The sequence below is a fragment of the Scleropages formosus genome, chromosome 13 (genome assembly GCF_900964775.1).
Source record: "Scleropages formosus chromosome 13, fSclFor1.1, whole genome shotgun sequence".
NCBI classification, from domain to species: Eukaryota; Metazoa; Chordata; class Actinopteri; order Osteoglossiformes; family Osteoglossidae; genus Scleropages; species Scleropages formosus.
Window position 1 is genome coordinate 3342829 of NC_041818.1, and position 13531 is coordinate 3356359.

The window sequence follows — 13531 nt, forward strand, 5'->3', positions numbered from 1 at the left end:
AAGATGTGGCTGAATCTGTATGGCACAGCTCTTATTCCTCTTGGATGCTGAATATACTACGACACCTCCAGAACAGTAACCATATTTGATTCCAGGTCAAATGTCAAACACAGAGGGATTCTGGAATGAATTATGTGTTAGTGTTAATTATATTATAGCTAGAATAAATCATTGTGAGCTTGTCCTGATGTACAGTCATTGTGGTTCAGAGCCTATTCCTGAAGCTTCAGTTAAGTGTTCCTATTGGAAAGTCATATCTTTTCACCAGGTTGGAAGGCCAGTGTCTGAAATTTTTCACCCAGATGCATCTCTGCACTTAAAATTTTGCAGACTGCTGTACCGCCTCACTTGTGTCTTAAGTAGACAAGGAATGCAGGAGGATTATACTTCAGAGATTTTAATAAATGTATCGAATTAGCATAGGAACAGACACCGGCTCAGCATTACCACTTGCACACTCTAACTACAACTTCTTCTTCTCCTTTTTTATTATGCTTCACCACACCAAAACACCTGAGTGCCAACTAGTGGTACATTAATGCAACAACATCACACTCGCTCTTCTGAAACTGTCTTGAGGTGAAACATGACAGGACTGTGCAAACCATTTAATAGAAATGTAAACTCACCAGGATACTGTGGAGCTACCTAAGGTAATACAACTCTTGAGTCTGCACTTTTGTCTGTCGCTATTTCTGGACCCCATCATGGCATAAAGGAATTTCCATTATTAAACAAGTTTTTAAAAATTTATTAGACATAAACACAAATGTTTATCATGCACTTCCTAGATGGGGGAGAAGTGAGCCTGACAGAATACTGCAGACTCTATGCCAAACTAATATGTTGGAGATAAGATAAACTGCATAATGTATGTACTGCATGATTGTAACCTGTATGGGCTACAAGTCCATCATTTGTACATATATTGTTTGCACGTGAGAAACTTGCAGAACAAACAACTGACAGAAAAAATATCATTTAGGCCTCCCTGGGTCATCTATAAAAGATTTATGGGCATTGCAAGGCATATTAATACATTAAACATGGATGATATTTACTCAAAGCATATACCATCACCATTTAGTTTTAAACCTGATTTTTGTTTGTTGAAATTTTTTGTCATATCCAGAGGATGGCAGTGTGACACTGCAGTAACTGTCTTTAATGGCCAGGTGTAAATGGTAAAATATTGCTAGCTATTTTAGTTAGGGGTACATCTGGTAAAGTAGTGGTTAGCACTGCTGCCTTTGGACCCAAAGGTTGCAGGGTTATGCAGGATCCTTGAGGAAGGTAGTTTGCCTAAAGTGCTCTAGTAAAGTCACCCAGCAGTATAAATGGGTAAATAATTGTAAGTACTGTAACATTGTAAGTTGCTTTGGAGAAAATTGTCTGATGAATATAAATTTCAGCAAATTTTGATAAGAAATGCTAAATTATTCACTGGCACAATACGTTCTTAAATTATTCTTCAAGTTTATGCCTAATACTTACTAGTATCCCCCACTCTAGTTGCTTCCCAGTGGAGGTAGAGAGAGAGCATATGTATCCCCAAGGAAGAGAACTCAAAGAATATTAACCAGTCTAGAGCAGTTTCACTTCTCAACATGGAGTGCAAGATATTCTTCAACGTCTTGTCGCTTCAACTGAAGGAGTTCCTCTTGAAGAACATACCCAGAAACCTCGGTGTAGAAGGGTGTCATGTCCACGCCCACATCACCATCAACATCACCTGACACAGATCAAGCACCGGACACCAATCGGTACACACACCCTTAAAAGACCTTCTCCCACTCCCGTTCCCTTGTGAAATCTCACTGAGACAGCTGTCCTGTCTTTGCTATGTCCTGCTCTTCCACGTCCCTTGCTTCCCGCTTCTGTTCTCCAGCTTTCGACCGTTTGTGCTGTCCCCTGACCACATCTATGGATCCTCGCTCTCACTCTGACCGCCGATCGACTGACTCTTCGCTCGTCCCCGACAAATTGAACTCGCTTGACCCCTTGGTTCCTCACAGACGATCCTGCACTTGGGTCCAGCCGCCCTGCGTCCTTGGCTCTGTGTGACAAAGGGCAGCATCCATGGAGTGCCTGAATATTTGGAGCCCACTGGTGTAGTTACACAACTCATCAGAGAAACTTGTGAAGGCAAAGGGGGCTTGGTCTTGTTATGGCTGGACCTTGCCAATGCTTATGGGTCCATACCACACAAGCTGGTTGAGTTAGCTCTACATATTCTTTTTTATTTCTAATGGATCACCAGCTGGAGCCTTACCCAGCAACACAGGGCGCAAGGCCAAAGGGGGAGACGACACACGCCTCTTCTGTCTGTGTCTGTGTGCATTTCCTCTGGGTGCTCCAATTTTTTTCTCACAGTCCAAGACATGCTGTTCAGGTGGAATGGTGACTCTAAGTCACCCATACTATATGAGCAACAGAGAGAGAGTGTTTTACTGATGTGTAGATGAGTAACTCAATGGGTTGGGTGAATAAAATGTGGGCACTACATAGTGCTCATTGGAAGTTACTTTGGAAGAAAGCTTCTGCTAAATGAAGTAATCTAAATGTAAGTAACAGGTGAATACAGTTCTGGGCTGATACTACTACACAGTGTTCATCAGAAGTCTGTTTGAAGAAAAGGGTCTGAAAAATAAATAAACATATTTGTGAAAAAAAATCTTTATTTATTCTTCTATTAAAATTCTATTTATTCTAAAAATGTGTTTTCCTTTTGTCACTTTGGGGTCCCGCGTGTCCGTTGATTGGAAAAAATCGATTAAATCCTTTTTGAAATAAGTGCACAGAACAACAAAGAGCAGACAAAATGGTCTGAATACTTTCTAACAGCACTGTAAATGTATGCTACTACTTAGATAATGTTATTGTTACAGTTAGCTGCTTTAAAATGTTGAATTGTCTACCAATTCTATAGGTAGCTACCCATGCAACGTATGCTAGTTTAAAAGGTGATAGAAAAATTGACTTTACTTCAAGAATCATGTGTCTGCATCTACAGTATATCTCTCCACCTACTGGTGAAACGAACTTTTGTTTTCTTTGAGTTGTAAATCAGAGAAAAGTGTTTTAAGTGTAATTGTAAAATGAAACTAATATGTTTCTGGGAAGAAGTGTTCAGTGTGTCTAGGTTGTATTCTTCAAGACTCTTAAGATCTCAAATATCCTGAGTACATTCAGAAAAAACTACATGCAACATCCCGTCCTGGATGTGTCCCCTCCCCCTCCAGCCTTACACCCTGGGTTGCCGGGTTAGGCTCTGGTTCACCGCGGCCCCGCTCAGGACAAGTGGCTTCAGCCAGTGTGTGTGTGTGTGTATACATGCAACATTTTTTTTTTTGTAAAGCTCCCTTATGTATACTGTACATTGTATTGAATGTATTCCAGCCAAAGGGCCATCATAACCCAAGTCAACTGATGCTGAATCACCATGGTAGATGGTACATTGAGGTTTCAGTAGTTCTCAGTTCCCTTACCCTAACCTTATATGCACTTGTGTAATGTGTATGCTACTTGTGTAATGTATACTGGTTTATATGTAACAAACTGGAGAGTTTTTGTATTATTCAATGAGATGTACATCGCTTTGGAGAAAAGTGTCTACTAAATGAATGAACATACATGTAAATATTTAGACATTTGGCTGAAAAGGCTGACTGCATGATGGAAAATAATGTGCTGTTTTATCAATTTTTTGACACTCACTGAAACTGTTCTACTTTACTAAATTTATCTTTTGGGATACCTCCTGTGTTTTAGACAGGTGTAAACTGCACAGTGCGCATGACAAAAACTTGACTTGCTGCCAAATGACACTAACAGTAGGAGGGAGAAGAAGACATTTCATTAATTCTGCTGCACATCCATCAGCATCATCCAGAGTCAGTTTTATTCTGAGGAGGGTAATGAATTCCCACAACAAGAAGATCTCTTTGTGCAGCATTAACAATAGAAGGCCACTAAGCATGCATTTTGATGTATATGTATGTCGAGCTGTGGCTCTCTTGGATGTGCCTTGGCTCCACAATCAGCCACAGTATGCTTGTTATTAAAATGTACTGGTAGGATATTTTAGCATATTTCTCTCCTGACATGCAGGCCATAGTGTCATAGGAAATTTGAAAATGGTAGCCTTGTGGAGAAGATTACATTGTGACGTGGACTACTGGGCAGTAGGATGTGAAAACAAAGGACAGCCATTAACAGGATGAGCAAGACAGCTGGGCTTACACAGGCAGTCTCCCTCAATCTGGTGAACATCATGTGGTACACAACATAATCTAAAGCCCCCCAATATAGCCACTGGTTCCACTGAGAGACATGGGAGGCATTTTTCACTGAGAATAGTTTAAGCATAAAATGGTACTCTCTGAAATGGGCAGCCAAGTGAGTCTGGATAGTGATGTAATCATTCACTTTATAGCAATATTGGGGAAATACCGAGCGCAGAATGTCTGCGAAATTGCTAAAGAAAATAAAAGAATTCCATTTGGTTACACCACCGGAAGATAAGGGCTGCAATAGTTAGGGGGTCATACACCATGATGTGGGAGCATGAGATAGTAATGACACGAGAAAGGAGAGGCCACAATAATGTTTAGCACTTGCCAGGATTTGAGAGCGCAGGGACAGTAGCTCTGGAGGAGGTGGGTGATGCGAGAAGGAGAACAGGAGAGTCAGCATTGGGTAGGAGGATCGAAGTGGGGAAGTTATGGGAATGAGTGGGTCTCAGGTGGAGGGGAGACAGGCCACATGGACAAATCGCAAAGAAACAGCCACAAGCAGGCCTGTGCTTACAGCAGGTTCTGTGGGCAAAGAGGACAGGGAAATCAAATTCAGATGGGCAGAGAGATGGTTAGAATGATGGGTAGGAGAAGGGGAGTGTGCGTGTTCAGGGTCAGAGAGCAGTCAGTTGGGTGGCAGATACAGGAGAACAGATGGTGTCTAGGTAAATTACAGAAGGGTTCTGACTTTCAGGTGGTCAAGGGAAGGGAGCCTGAGCTCCACAAGCCCGAAGTCCCGTCAGACAAGGAAGGTGCAGTAAAGCCATTGGAGCAGGGGGGAGGGCAAAAAAAAGGCTGAAGAGGCCACTGGGTCATAGTGGCAGCAAAAATGCTCTACCTAAGCAAGCGAGGGTGCTGGCAGGCTGAGTATCACAACTACTTGATGTCAGCGAGTCATAGGCTGGGCAAGGAGCATGAACGTCAAACTGGTCCGGAGTTGGAGACAAAAGGGCCTCCACAAAAACTCACTGCACCATTGCACCCCCCTTTGCTTAACAGACTTCATTTTATTTATTAGTTTGTTAAAATATAATCAGAATTGGCAGGAAAGCTCATTACGGAGTGTCACGTCCACGCCCGCAGCACAAGCACCTGACTCCGCACTAACTCACGAGTAATCACTTCACCGTATAAAGACTCTCTTCAGCTCCCGTACCCCTGCGGAATCTCGTCAGGGACAACCGCCCTTTCCCGTGACACTTTGTGCACAAGCAGCGCTAACTCTTCGTTCACGTCCCCCGACCTCGTCCATGGATCTTTGTCCTGACCCTGACCACCGATCGACCGACCTTTCACCTGTCCCCGACACCGGAAACTTGCCTCATCCCTCATCTCCGGACAAACAACGCTGCATTTGGGTTCAGCCTACCCAGCTCCCTGTGTTCCGCGTGACACGGAGCAGGTTTTAAGGTTATATTATTTCATCTTTTCGTTACTTTTGTTTAAACATAACATTTAAGGTTTATTTATTTTTTTTAAAGGTTTTTTTAATTTTATTTCTGTAGATTTAGTTTATTTTTATGCCTCTTTAATACTTTGTGTTTCATCTGAAAGCCACTCTGCATGAAACCATACTTACACACTGTACTGATGACTGTATGACTGTTTTTGTTAGATGCACTAACTTTGAGTGCATATACATATGTCTCTTTAAATGAAAGTGTTCATGAAACGAATGACAGTTAATGTAAACAGTACAGGAAATAAATAATTATGTTACATTTTGTAATTTACAGAAGGTAAATGGTATGTAGGATTGATATGAAACATAGAAGCTGTTGTTACTGTAACTAAGAATGTCTTGTGCCAGGACTGTGCAAGGATTACATCATGCAGAAGGACTTTTGTTTAACATTTAAATTAATTTTTTCAGAAGAGCCTTAGGGGAAGTGCTGGCCATCTTGCTGGGTTGTGTCAGTGTGAAGTGCTGAGTGCTGCCTGCACCACAGTAGACTTCCTACAAAGTCAAACACTTGTCAGTTTTGCATTTCGATAGTCACCTTTTGAAGCACTGTCCTCATTTTTTGATGAAACCTGAGGGACAAGAAAAATAATATGTATGCATACATTTTATTTTGATTATGTTTTACACATTCTGGAGCCTTATTTCTATGAAATATTTAAAATAATGCTTCTACATGTTGTAGTTCTCTAGACAATAGGAGAAACTGTTCATGTGAGAACTATTGTTGTGAAGCATGCATAAATTGTACTTTTGCTGAGATGTACATCAATTGAGCAAAAGTGTCTGCTAAACAAATAAATGTAAGTAAAACTAACTTTCCAGATAAAATTCACTCGGGATGGTAGTATGGGTTTGACTTTTTTTTTTTTTTTTTAATGTTGAAATATTAGTATCAATAGAAAACCTGTGTTTTTATAATTCAATTGACTTTCTTTAAGTCATCTATGTTTCTTTCATGATTCCTCTTAATGATGTAGTATTTTGGGGGTTTACTTGTATTTCTCTTTATTTCACAATTACACTGTACTTTGCTATCCATGATTTATATTTGAAGGTGTTTTCATTACTACTTAGTTGTTGCTCTTGTCTCTATATGTCACTGCGACCCAGTGGTTTTGCTTTTGCAATAAAAAACACTTTAATGTAACAATTTAACTGTTTTTCATACAATGCTGTATGAAAAGTTTGTAGCCATTATAAACTATTGTTGGCTGTGCAGAAAAGTGTTACTATACAGCTTGCATCATCCAGTAAAATAAACATGGAGATTTTGATTCTTGTCATGCCTTGCAGAGGCTGAAAAAAGACATGGTATTCTTGTTGCTGGGGGTGTGGTGGCGCAGTGGGTTGGACTGGGTCCTGCGCTCTGGTGGGTCTGGGGTTCAAGTCCCACTTGGGGTGCCTTGTGATGGACTGGCGTCCTGTCCTGGGTGTGTCCCCTCCCTCTCTAGCCTTACGCCCTGTGTTGCCGGGTAGGCTCCGGTTCCCCGCGACCCCGTATGGGACAAGTGTGTATTATTGTTGCCAGGTGTTATACAGTAATTAACATTCTTAGCTAAAGCTGCCTTCATTATTTGTAAAATTGAATTTGAACGTTTGTGAAAAGTGGAAAAAAAAAAAAAAACAAAATTCAAAAAGGTTCGGGGACTTCTTGGACCTGTGAGTCCTGAGTTTGGCTTTAACACTGCACATACTGGAGTCAACTATATGCCTTTTAGGAGCGAAAACAAATTTGTTTAAACAAAGGAGAACTGAGATGGGAGTGAGGCCCCCTAAATCGTTTGCTCTGATGCCCGTCCTTTTAACTCACCATGCAGATACAGTAGGACAGAAAGGAAATAGGCAATGTTGAAACAGTGAGCAGCAGCCAGAAAGCGCATTGAAGTATACTGGCTTTTTTCCCATAAACGGTGTGTTGAACACAAGGTTGTTAACACTGAACAAAATCTCTTAACAGTGCATATAAAATATATTGTCCCTTTGATAAAAACAAGTGAACAAGAAAAGAACGGTTATTAATTCCACAAGATAAAGGAAAAACAAAGTAAATCACACTACAGAGCAATTACAAAAAGTGGCATGTCTGGAATTGCTGCCGTATTAAAACATAGGATCTGAGGATCTACTGAATGCTAAAAATTATGACATTCTCATTCACTGGGTCTGTACTGTAAATATCAGTTAGTGATATACAGTAAGTGTGTGTGTCTGTGTGTATTACATTTATTAATTTAACTGACACTTTTCTCCAAAGTAACATAATGTTAAGCTACCTACAGTTATTTACCCATTTGTACAATTGGGTAAGTACCTTGCTTTAGAGTATTACTGCTGGAGGTGATGCTCAAACCTGCAAGCAAAGGCAGGAGCTCTAACACACCTAGCTACCATCCTACCATCTGCCCCATATTTTTTTATAACTATTATTCATTTAGTAATCAATTTGATGACAAAGACCACCAAACATTTTCATTTATTTAACCTCAGTAAAGCATACATACAGATGCAGGTCCAGAGTGAGGCAGAGCATCCAGAGTGAGGAGTCGAACACCGGTATCGATGGTGTCTTATGAAAGAATCGAGTCCCTGTTCGACGTAAGTTCCATCCCGAACGTATTGTCTAATGGCACACCTATGTGTTGTGTATCATGTAATATTATGTATTGCTTAGTTGTACCTGCTGACATTATTGAGCATTTCCTTTGCTCGAAACGCGTGACAAATATTGACTTGGTGCGGAAAGTCTACAGTTTAGAAGAGAGCATTAAGAAATTATTAAGAAGCAGAGAGTTGGCTGGACTCGGTGTGTCCCCATGCCTCTGTAATGTCGAACTCGGCATCGACACGTTCAGGCCCCAGTACAGCTAATGAAAAGCCGGGTACTCCGGACCACTCTCACAGCGACTGAGTTACTGTTAGGAGTAAGTTGAATGAAGCAAAGCCAAAGCCATGGGTTCCAGGTTCTCCTGTCCAAACCCAAAATACTGTAGATATTGGGTTCTAAGCAGTTCACATAATAATAATAAGAAGAATGATAATAACGTGCTTCACTTGCTCATGATGGCGCCGCGGATGGCCGACTCGGTGTGGAGCTCCACAGTTGTTTTACTGTTTTTGTTAGTTTGCCCTGTCTTTAGTTATACTCCGACAATCAGTTTTACCAGGGAAGAACTGCTGAACATTCATTCGGCAGTACACACCACCCGACATTTTACCGGTTTTCGACTTATCTGACGTTTTGCTGGACATTGTAGTCGGAGGTGCAGCGGCGCTACTCAAGCGCTCCAAGACGCGCAAGCGTGGAAAGCGAACCGGCGCGCTTGTCAAGCTCCGAAAGCGCGGCTTTAGAACAGCGCTGCCTAGTATCCATCTGGCGAACCTCCGCTCCTTACCCAACAAAATGGACGAACTTTTCCTCCTGTCCCAAAGAAACAAGGACTTTTTAAACTCTGCTGCTCTGTGCTTCACGGAAACCTGGCTGAATGAAGCCATCCCGGACAGCGCGCTACATCTGCCGGGCTTCCAGCTGTTCAGAGCGGATCGCGACGCGGAATCAGCGGGGAAATCACGTGGCGGTGGGACATGCTTCTACATCAACGAAAGGTGGTGTACAGATGTGACAGCGTTGAAGAAGATGTGCTGTCCAGACCTAGAAGCGCTCTTCATCAACTGCAAGCCTTTCTACTCGCCGCAGGAGTTTCCCTCGTTCATCCTCGTAAGTGTTTACATTCCACCGCAAGCATGTGTGAACGCAGCGCTGCAACAGCTGGGCGACCAGATCACTGACACAGAGCAACAACACCCGGACTCTGTTATAATCATTCTCGGGGACTTTAATAAAGCAAATCTCTCCCGTGAACTGCCAAAATACAGACAGCATATTACATGTCCCACCAGAGACAGTAATATTTTGGACCACTGCTACACCACAGTAAAGGATGCATATCACTCTGTTCCGCGGGCAGCTTTGGGGCTCTCTGATCACTGCCTGGTTCATCTTATACCGACCTACAGGCAGAAACTGAAATCAGCTAAATCTGTAATAAGAACTGTTAAAAGATGGACTGGGGAAGCAGAGCAGGACTTACAAGCCTGCTTCGAGTGCACCGATTGGAGTGTTTTTGAGGCTGCTGCTAGCGATCTAGATGAGCTCACAGACTCTGTAACATCATATGTCAGTTTCTGCGAGGATATGTGCATCCCTACCAGGACTCGTTTAACATACAACAATGACAAACCGTGGTTCACTGCAAAGCTCAAACAGCTTCGTCAAGCCAAAGAAGACGCCTACAAGAACGGGGAGGGAGTCTTGTATAGACAGGCCAAAAATACACTGGCAAAAGAGATCAGAGTGGCTAAGAGAAACTACTCTGAAAAGCTGAAGAAACAGTTTTCAGCCAACGATCCTGCGTCGGTGTGGAAAGGCATGAAAGACATCACAAATTACAAGACACCACCCCCCGGCACCGTGTCAACTCAACAACTAGCCGACGATTTGAATGAGTTTTATTGCAGGTTTGATAAACCCTGTCTCACACCCTACACCCATTCAGACCCTCTCTCCACCAATCACTTAACAACTCAAGTAACCCCCACCTCCCCCCCTCCTGTACCTTTGATCTGCGAAGAGGAGGTGCGTCGGGTCTTCATCAAACAGAAGACAAGGAAAGCACCAGGCCCAGACGGTGTCTCACCGGCCTGCCTAAAAACCTGTGCTGACCAGCTGGCCCCTATCTTCATAAAGATCTTCAACAGATCACTGGAGATGTGCGAAGTTCCTTCCTGCTTCAAACGTTCCACCATCATCCCCATCCCAAAGAAACCCAAAATCACAGGACTTAATGACTACAGACCTGTCGCCCTAACGTCTGTGGTCATGAAGTCACTTGAAAAACTGGTGTTGGACTACCTGAAAGACATCACTGGACCCTTGCTGGACCCCCCCTGCAGTTTGTTTATTGAGCAAACAAGTCTGTAGATGATGTGGTCAACATGGGACTGCACTTCATCCTGCAACATCTGGACAAACCAGGGATTTATGTGAGGATCCTGTTCGTGGACTTCAGCTCAGCCTTCAACACCATCATCCCACACCTCCTCCTGTCCAAATTAACCCAACTCTCTGTGCCCACCTCCATCTGTCAGTGGATCACCAACTTTCTGACAGACAGGCAGCAGATAGTGAGGCTGGGAAAATTCTCATCCGAAACTCGCACAATCAGTACTGGAGCCCCCCAGGGATGTGTGCTCTCCCCACTGCTCTTCTCCCTGTACACCAACGATTGCACCGCAAAACACCCCTCTGTCAAACTCCTGAAGTTTGCAGACGACACCACACTCATCGGCCTCATCCGGAATGGCGACGAGTCTGCTTACAGACAGGAGGTCCAAGAGCTGGCTGTCTGGTGCAGTCATAACAACCTGGAGCTGAACACGCTCAAAACAGTGGAGATGATCGTAGACTTCAGGAGAAACACCTCAGCATTATCCCCACTCACCATCATGAACAGCACTGTGGCAACAGTGGAGTCATTCAGGTTCCTGGGCACCACCATCTCACAGGACCTGAAGTGGGAGCCCCACATAGACTCCATTGTGAAGAAGGCCCAGCAGAGGTTGTACTTCCTTCGTCAGCTGAGGAAGTTCAACCTGCCACAGGAGCTACTGCTGCAATTCTACTCTGCAGTCATTGAGTCCGTCCTCTGCACCTCTATAACTGTCTGGTTCGGCTCAGCTACGAAGTCAGACATCAGAAGACTGCAGCGGATAGTTCGGACTGCTGGAAGAATCATCGGCACATCCCCCCCAGCTCTCCAAGAACTGCACTCGTCCAGAGTCAGTAAAAGAGCTAGCAAAATCATTCTAGACCCCTCGCATCCAGGCCACTTCCTCTTCGAACCCTTGCCATCTGGCCGGCGCTACAGAGCACTGAGCACCAGGACAGCCAGGCATAAGAAAAGTTTCTTTCCTCAGGCCATCTACCTCATGAACACCTAAATCTCTCCCCTAGAGAGTAAACCGTGCAATACATAATGCTATTTTTATTTATATTTATAACTATTTATCACATTTCTCTTACACTCCCTTGCATTTGTATCTAGTGACTATTTTTGTATATTGGGTACTTTATATTTTTAAATATCTTTTATCCCTTGCTCACATACTCTATCTTTTCACCTGTCTTGTCACTGTCATTCTGTCTGTGCTGTGGTAGTTCCTGTCACCAAGACAAATTCCTTGTATGTGCGAACATACTTGGCAATAAAGCTCGTTCTGATTCTGATTCTGATTCTTATTTTGGGAGATTCGGCAATCCAAAATGTTAAGGTTCGGTGGCCTGGGAATCGAAATGTGAAGATGAAGTGTGCATGGGAAACACTTCATCTTCACATTTCGATTCCTAGACCCCCGAACCTTAACATTTTGGACATCAAGGCACGTGTCAGATCTCTGGCCGATAATGCCATGTCGACTATTATGGTGCATGTTGGTGGTAATGATATTCATTACCAGCAGTCTGAGGTGTTGAAAAGCTGCTTTATTTCTATGTGTAATAAATCCAGAAGGAAATGTCATAATCAGTGTCTGGTCCTTTACCTAGACTTTTCATGGGGGTCATTGTGTACAGTAGACTGGTGTCCTTTAACAGGTGGCTGGGGATGTGGTGCTGCTCTAATCACATATCATTTGTTAATAACTGGGATGATTTCTGGGAAAGGCCCAGGTTTTTCACACACGATGGTGTACACCTCAACTGGAGGGATTTGTTTGGTCCCTTCCAGAACTTGACCTGGAAGTTGCAGGACTGACTCAGCCATGGGTTGTCTCCTTTAGCAGCTGTGTGTACTGATGGGTCTGTTACTCGCTCTGGTACCAGAGGTCGTTTCTCATGTGATGGGTTTCCTTGTGCCTTGTCCAACGTGGGCCTCAAAACTTTAAATAAAAGCGTTAAATTGCAGCCAAAACATACAAAGTATTATAAAGCCATGACATTTAACTAGACTTAGTGATAGGATTAACCCTAATCCTAACCCCAACCTTAACCCTAACACTTGTGCCAGAAACATAAAATACATTAAAACAGACATTCTCAACTGAACACCGAGGCCAAACTGTAATATAAAATGCTGTCTGTTAAATATTCATTTACTAACAAGTAAAGCTGTCCTAGTAAACGATTTAATATTGTTTCAAGTCCAATCTATTCTTTCTTATCGAAACCTGGCTCAGTGAGGCTGATATGATTCTTCTAATAAAAGCCGCTCCAGACGGATATAATTATTTCCATAAATCTTGTTCTGTACATCGTGGAGGTGGAGTCGGCATTCTTTTAATCATAGATTACAAATAACACAGAGAAATCGTGATAGTTTTATCTCGTTTGAAGTTCCAGAGCTAGATTTCAAGTCAAAACCCAATATAATTATATTCCTTATCTACCGTCCACCTGGACCATACTCATCTTTTCTGAAGGAATTTAATTAATTTATAACCGATTTAGTCATTACTCATGACAAAATAATCTTGATTGGTGATTTCAATATTCAAATAGACGTGTCGTTGATTACTCTAGTTAATAGTTTTATGTCTCTTTTAAACTCCGTTGGTTTTACTCAAGCTGTTAACAGTCTTACTCATTCCCAATTTTGGAATGAGTGTAGATACTGATCAAATGGTTTTTGAGTATAATCTGGTGGTAAAATTTGCCGTATATTCTGCTGCTCCACTATAAATTAAACTTATTCAAACTATAGGAAACTCGCTGTGGTTC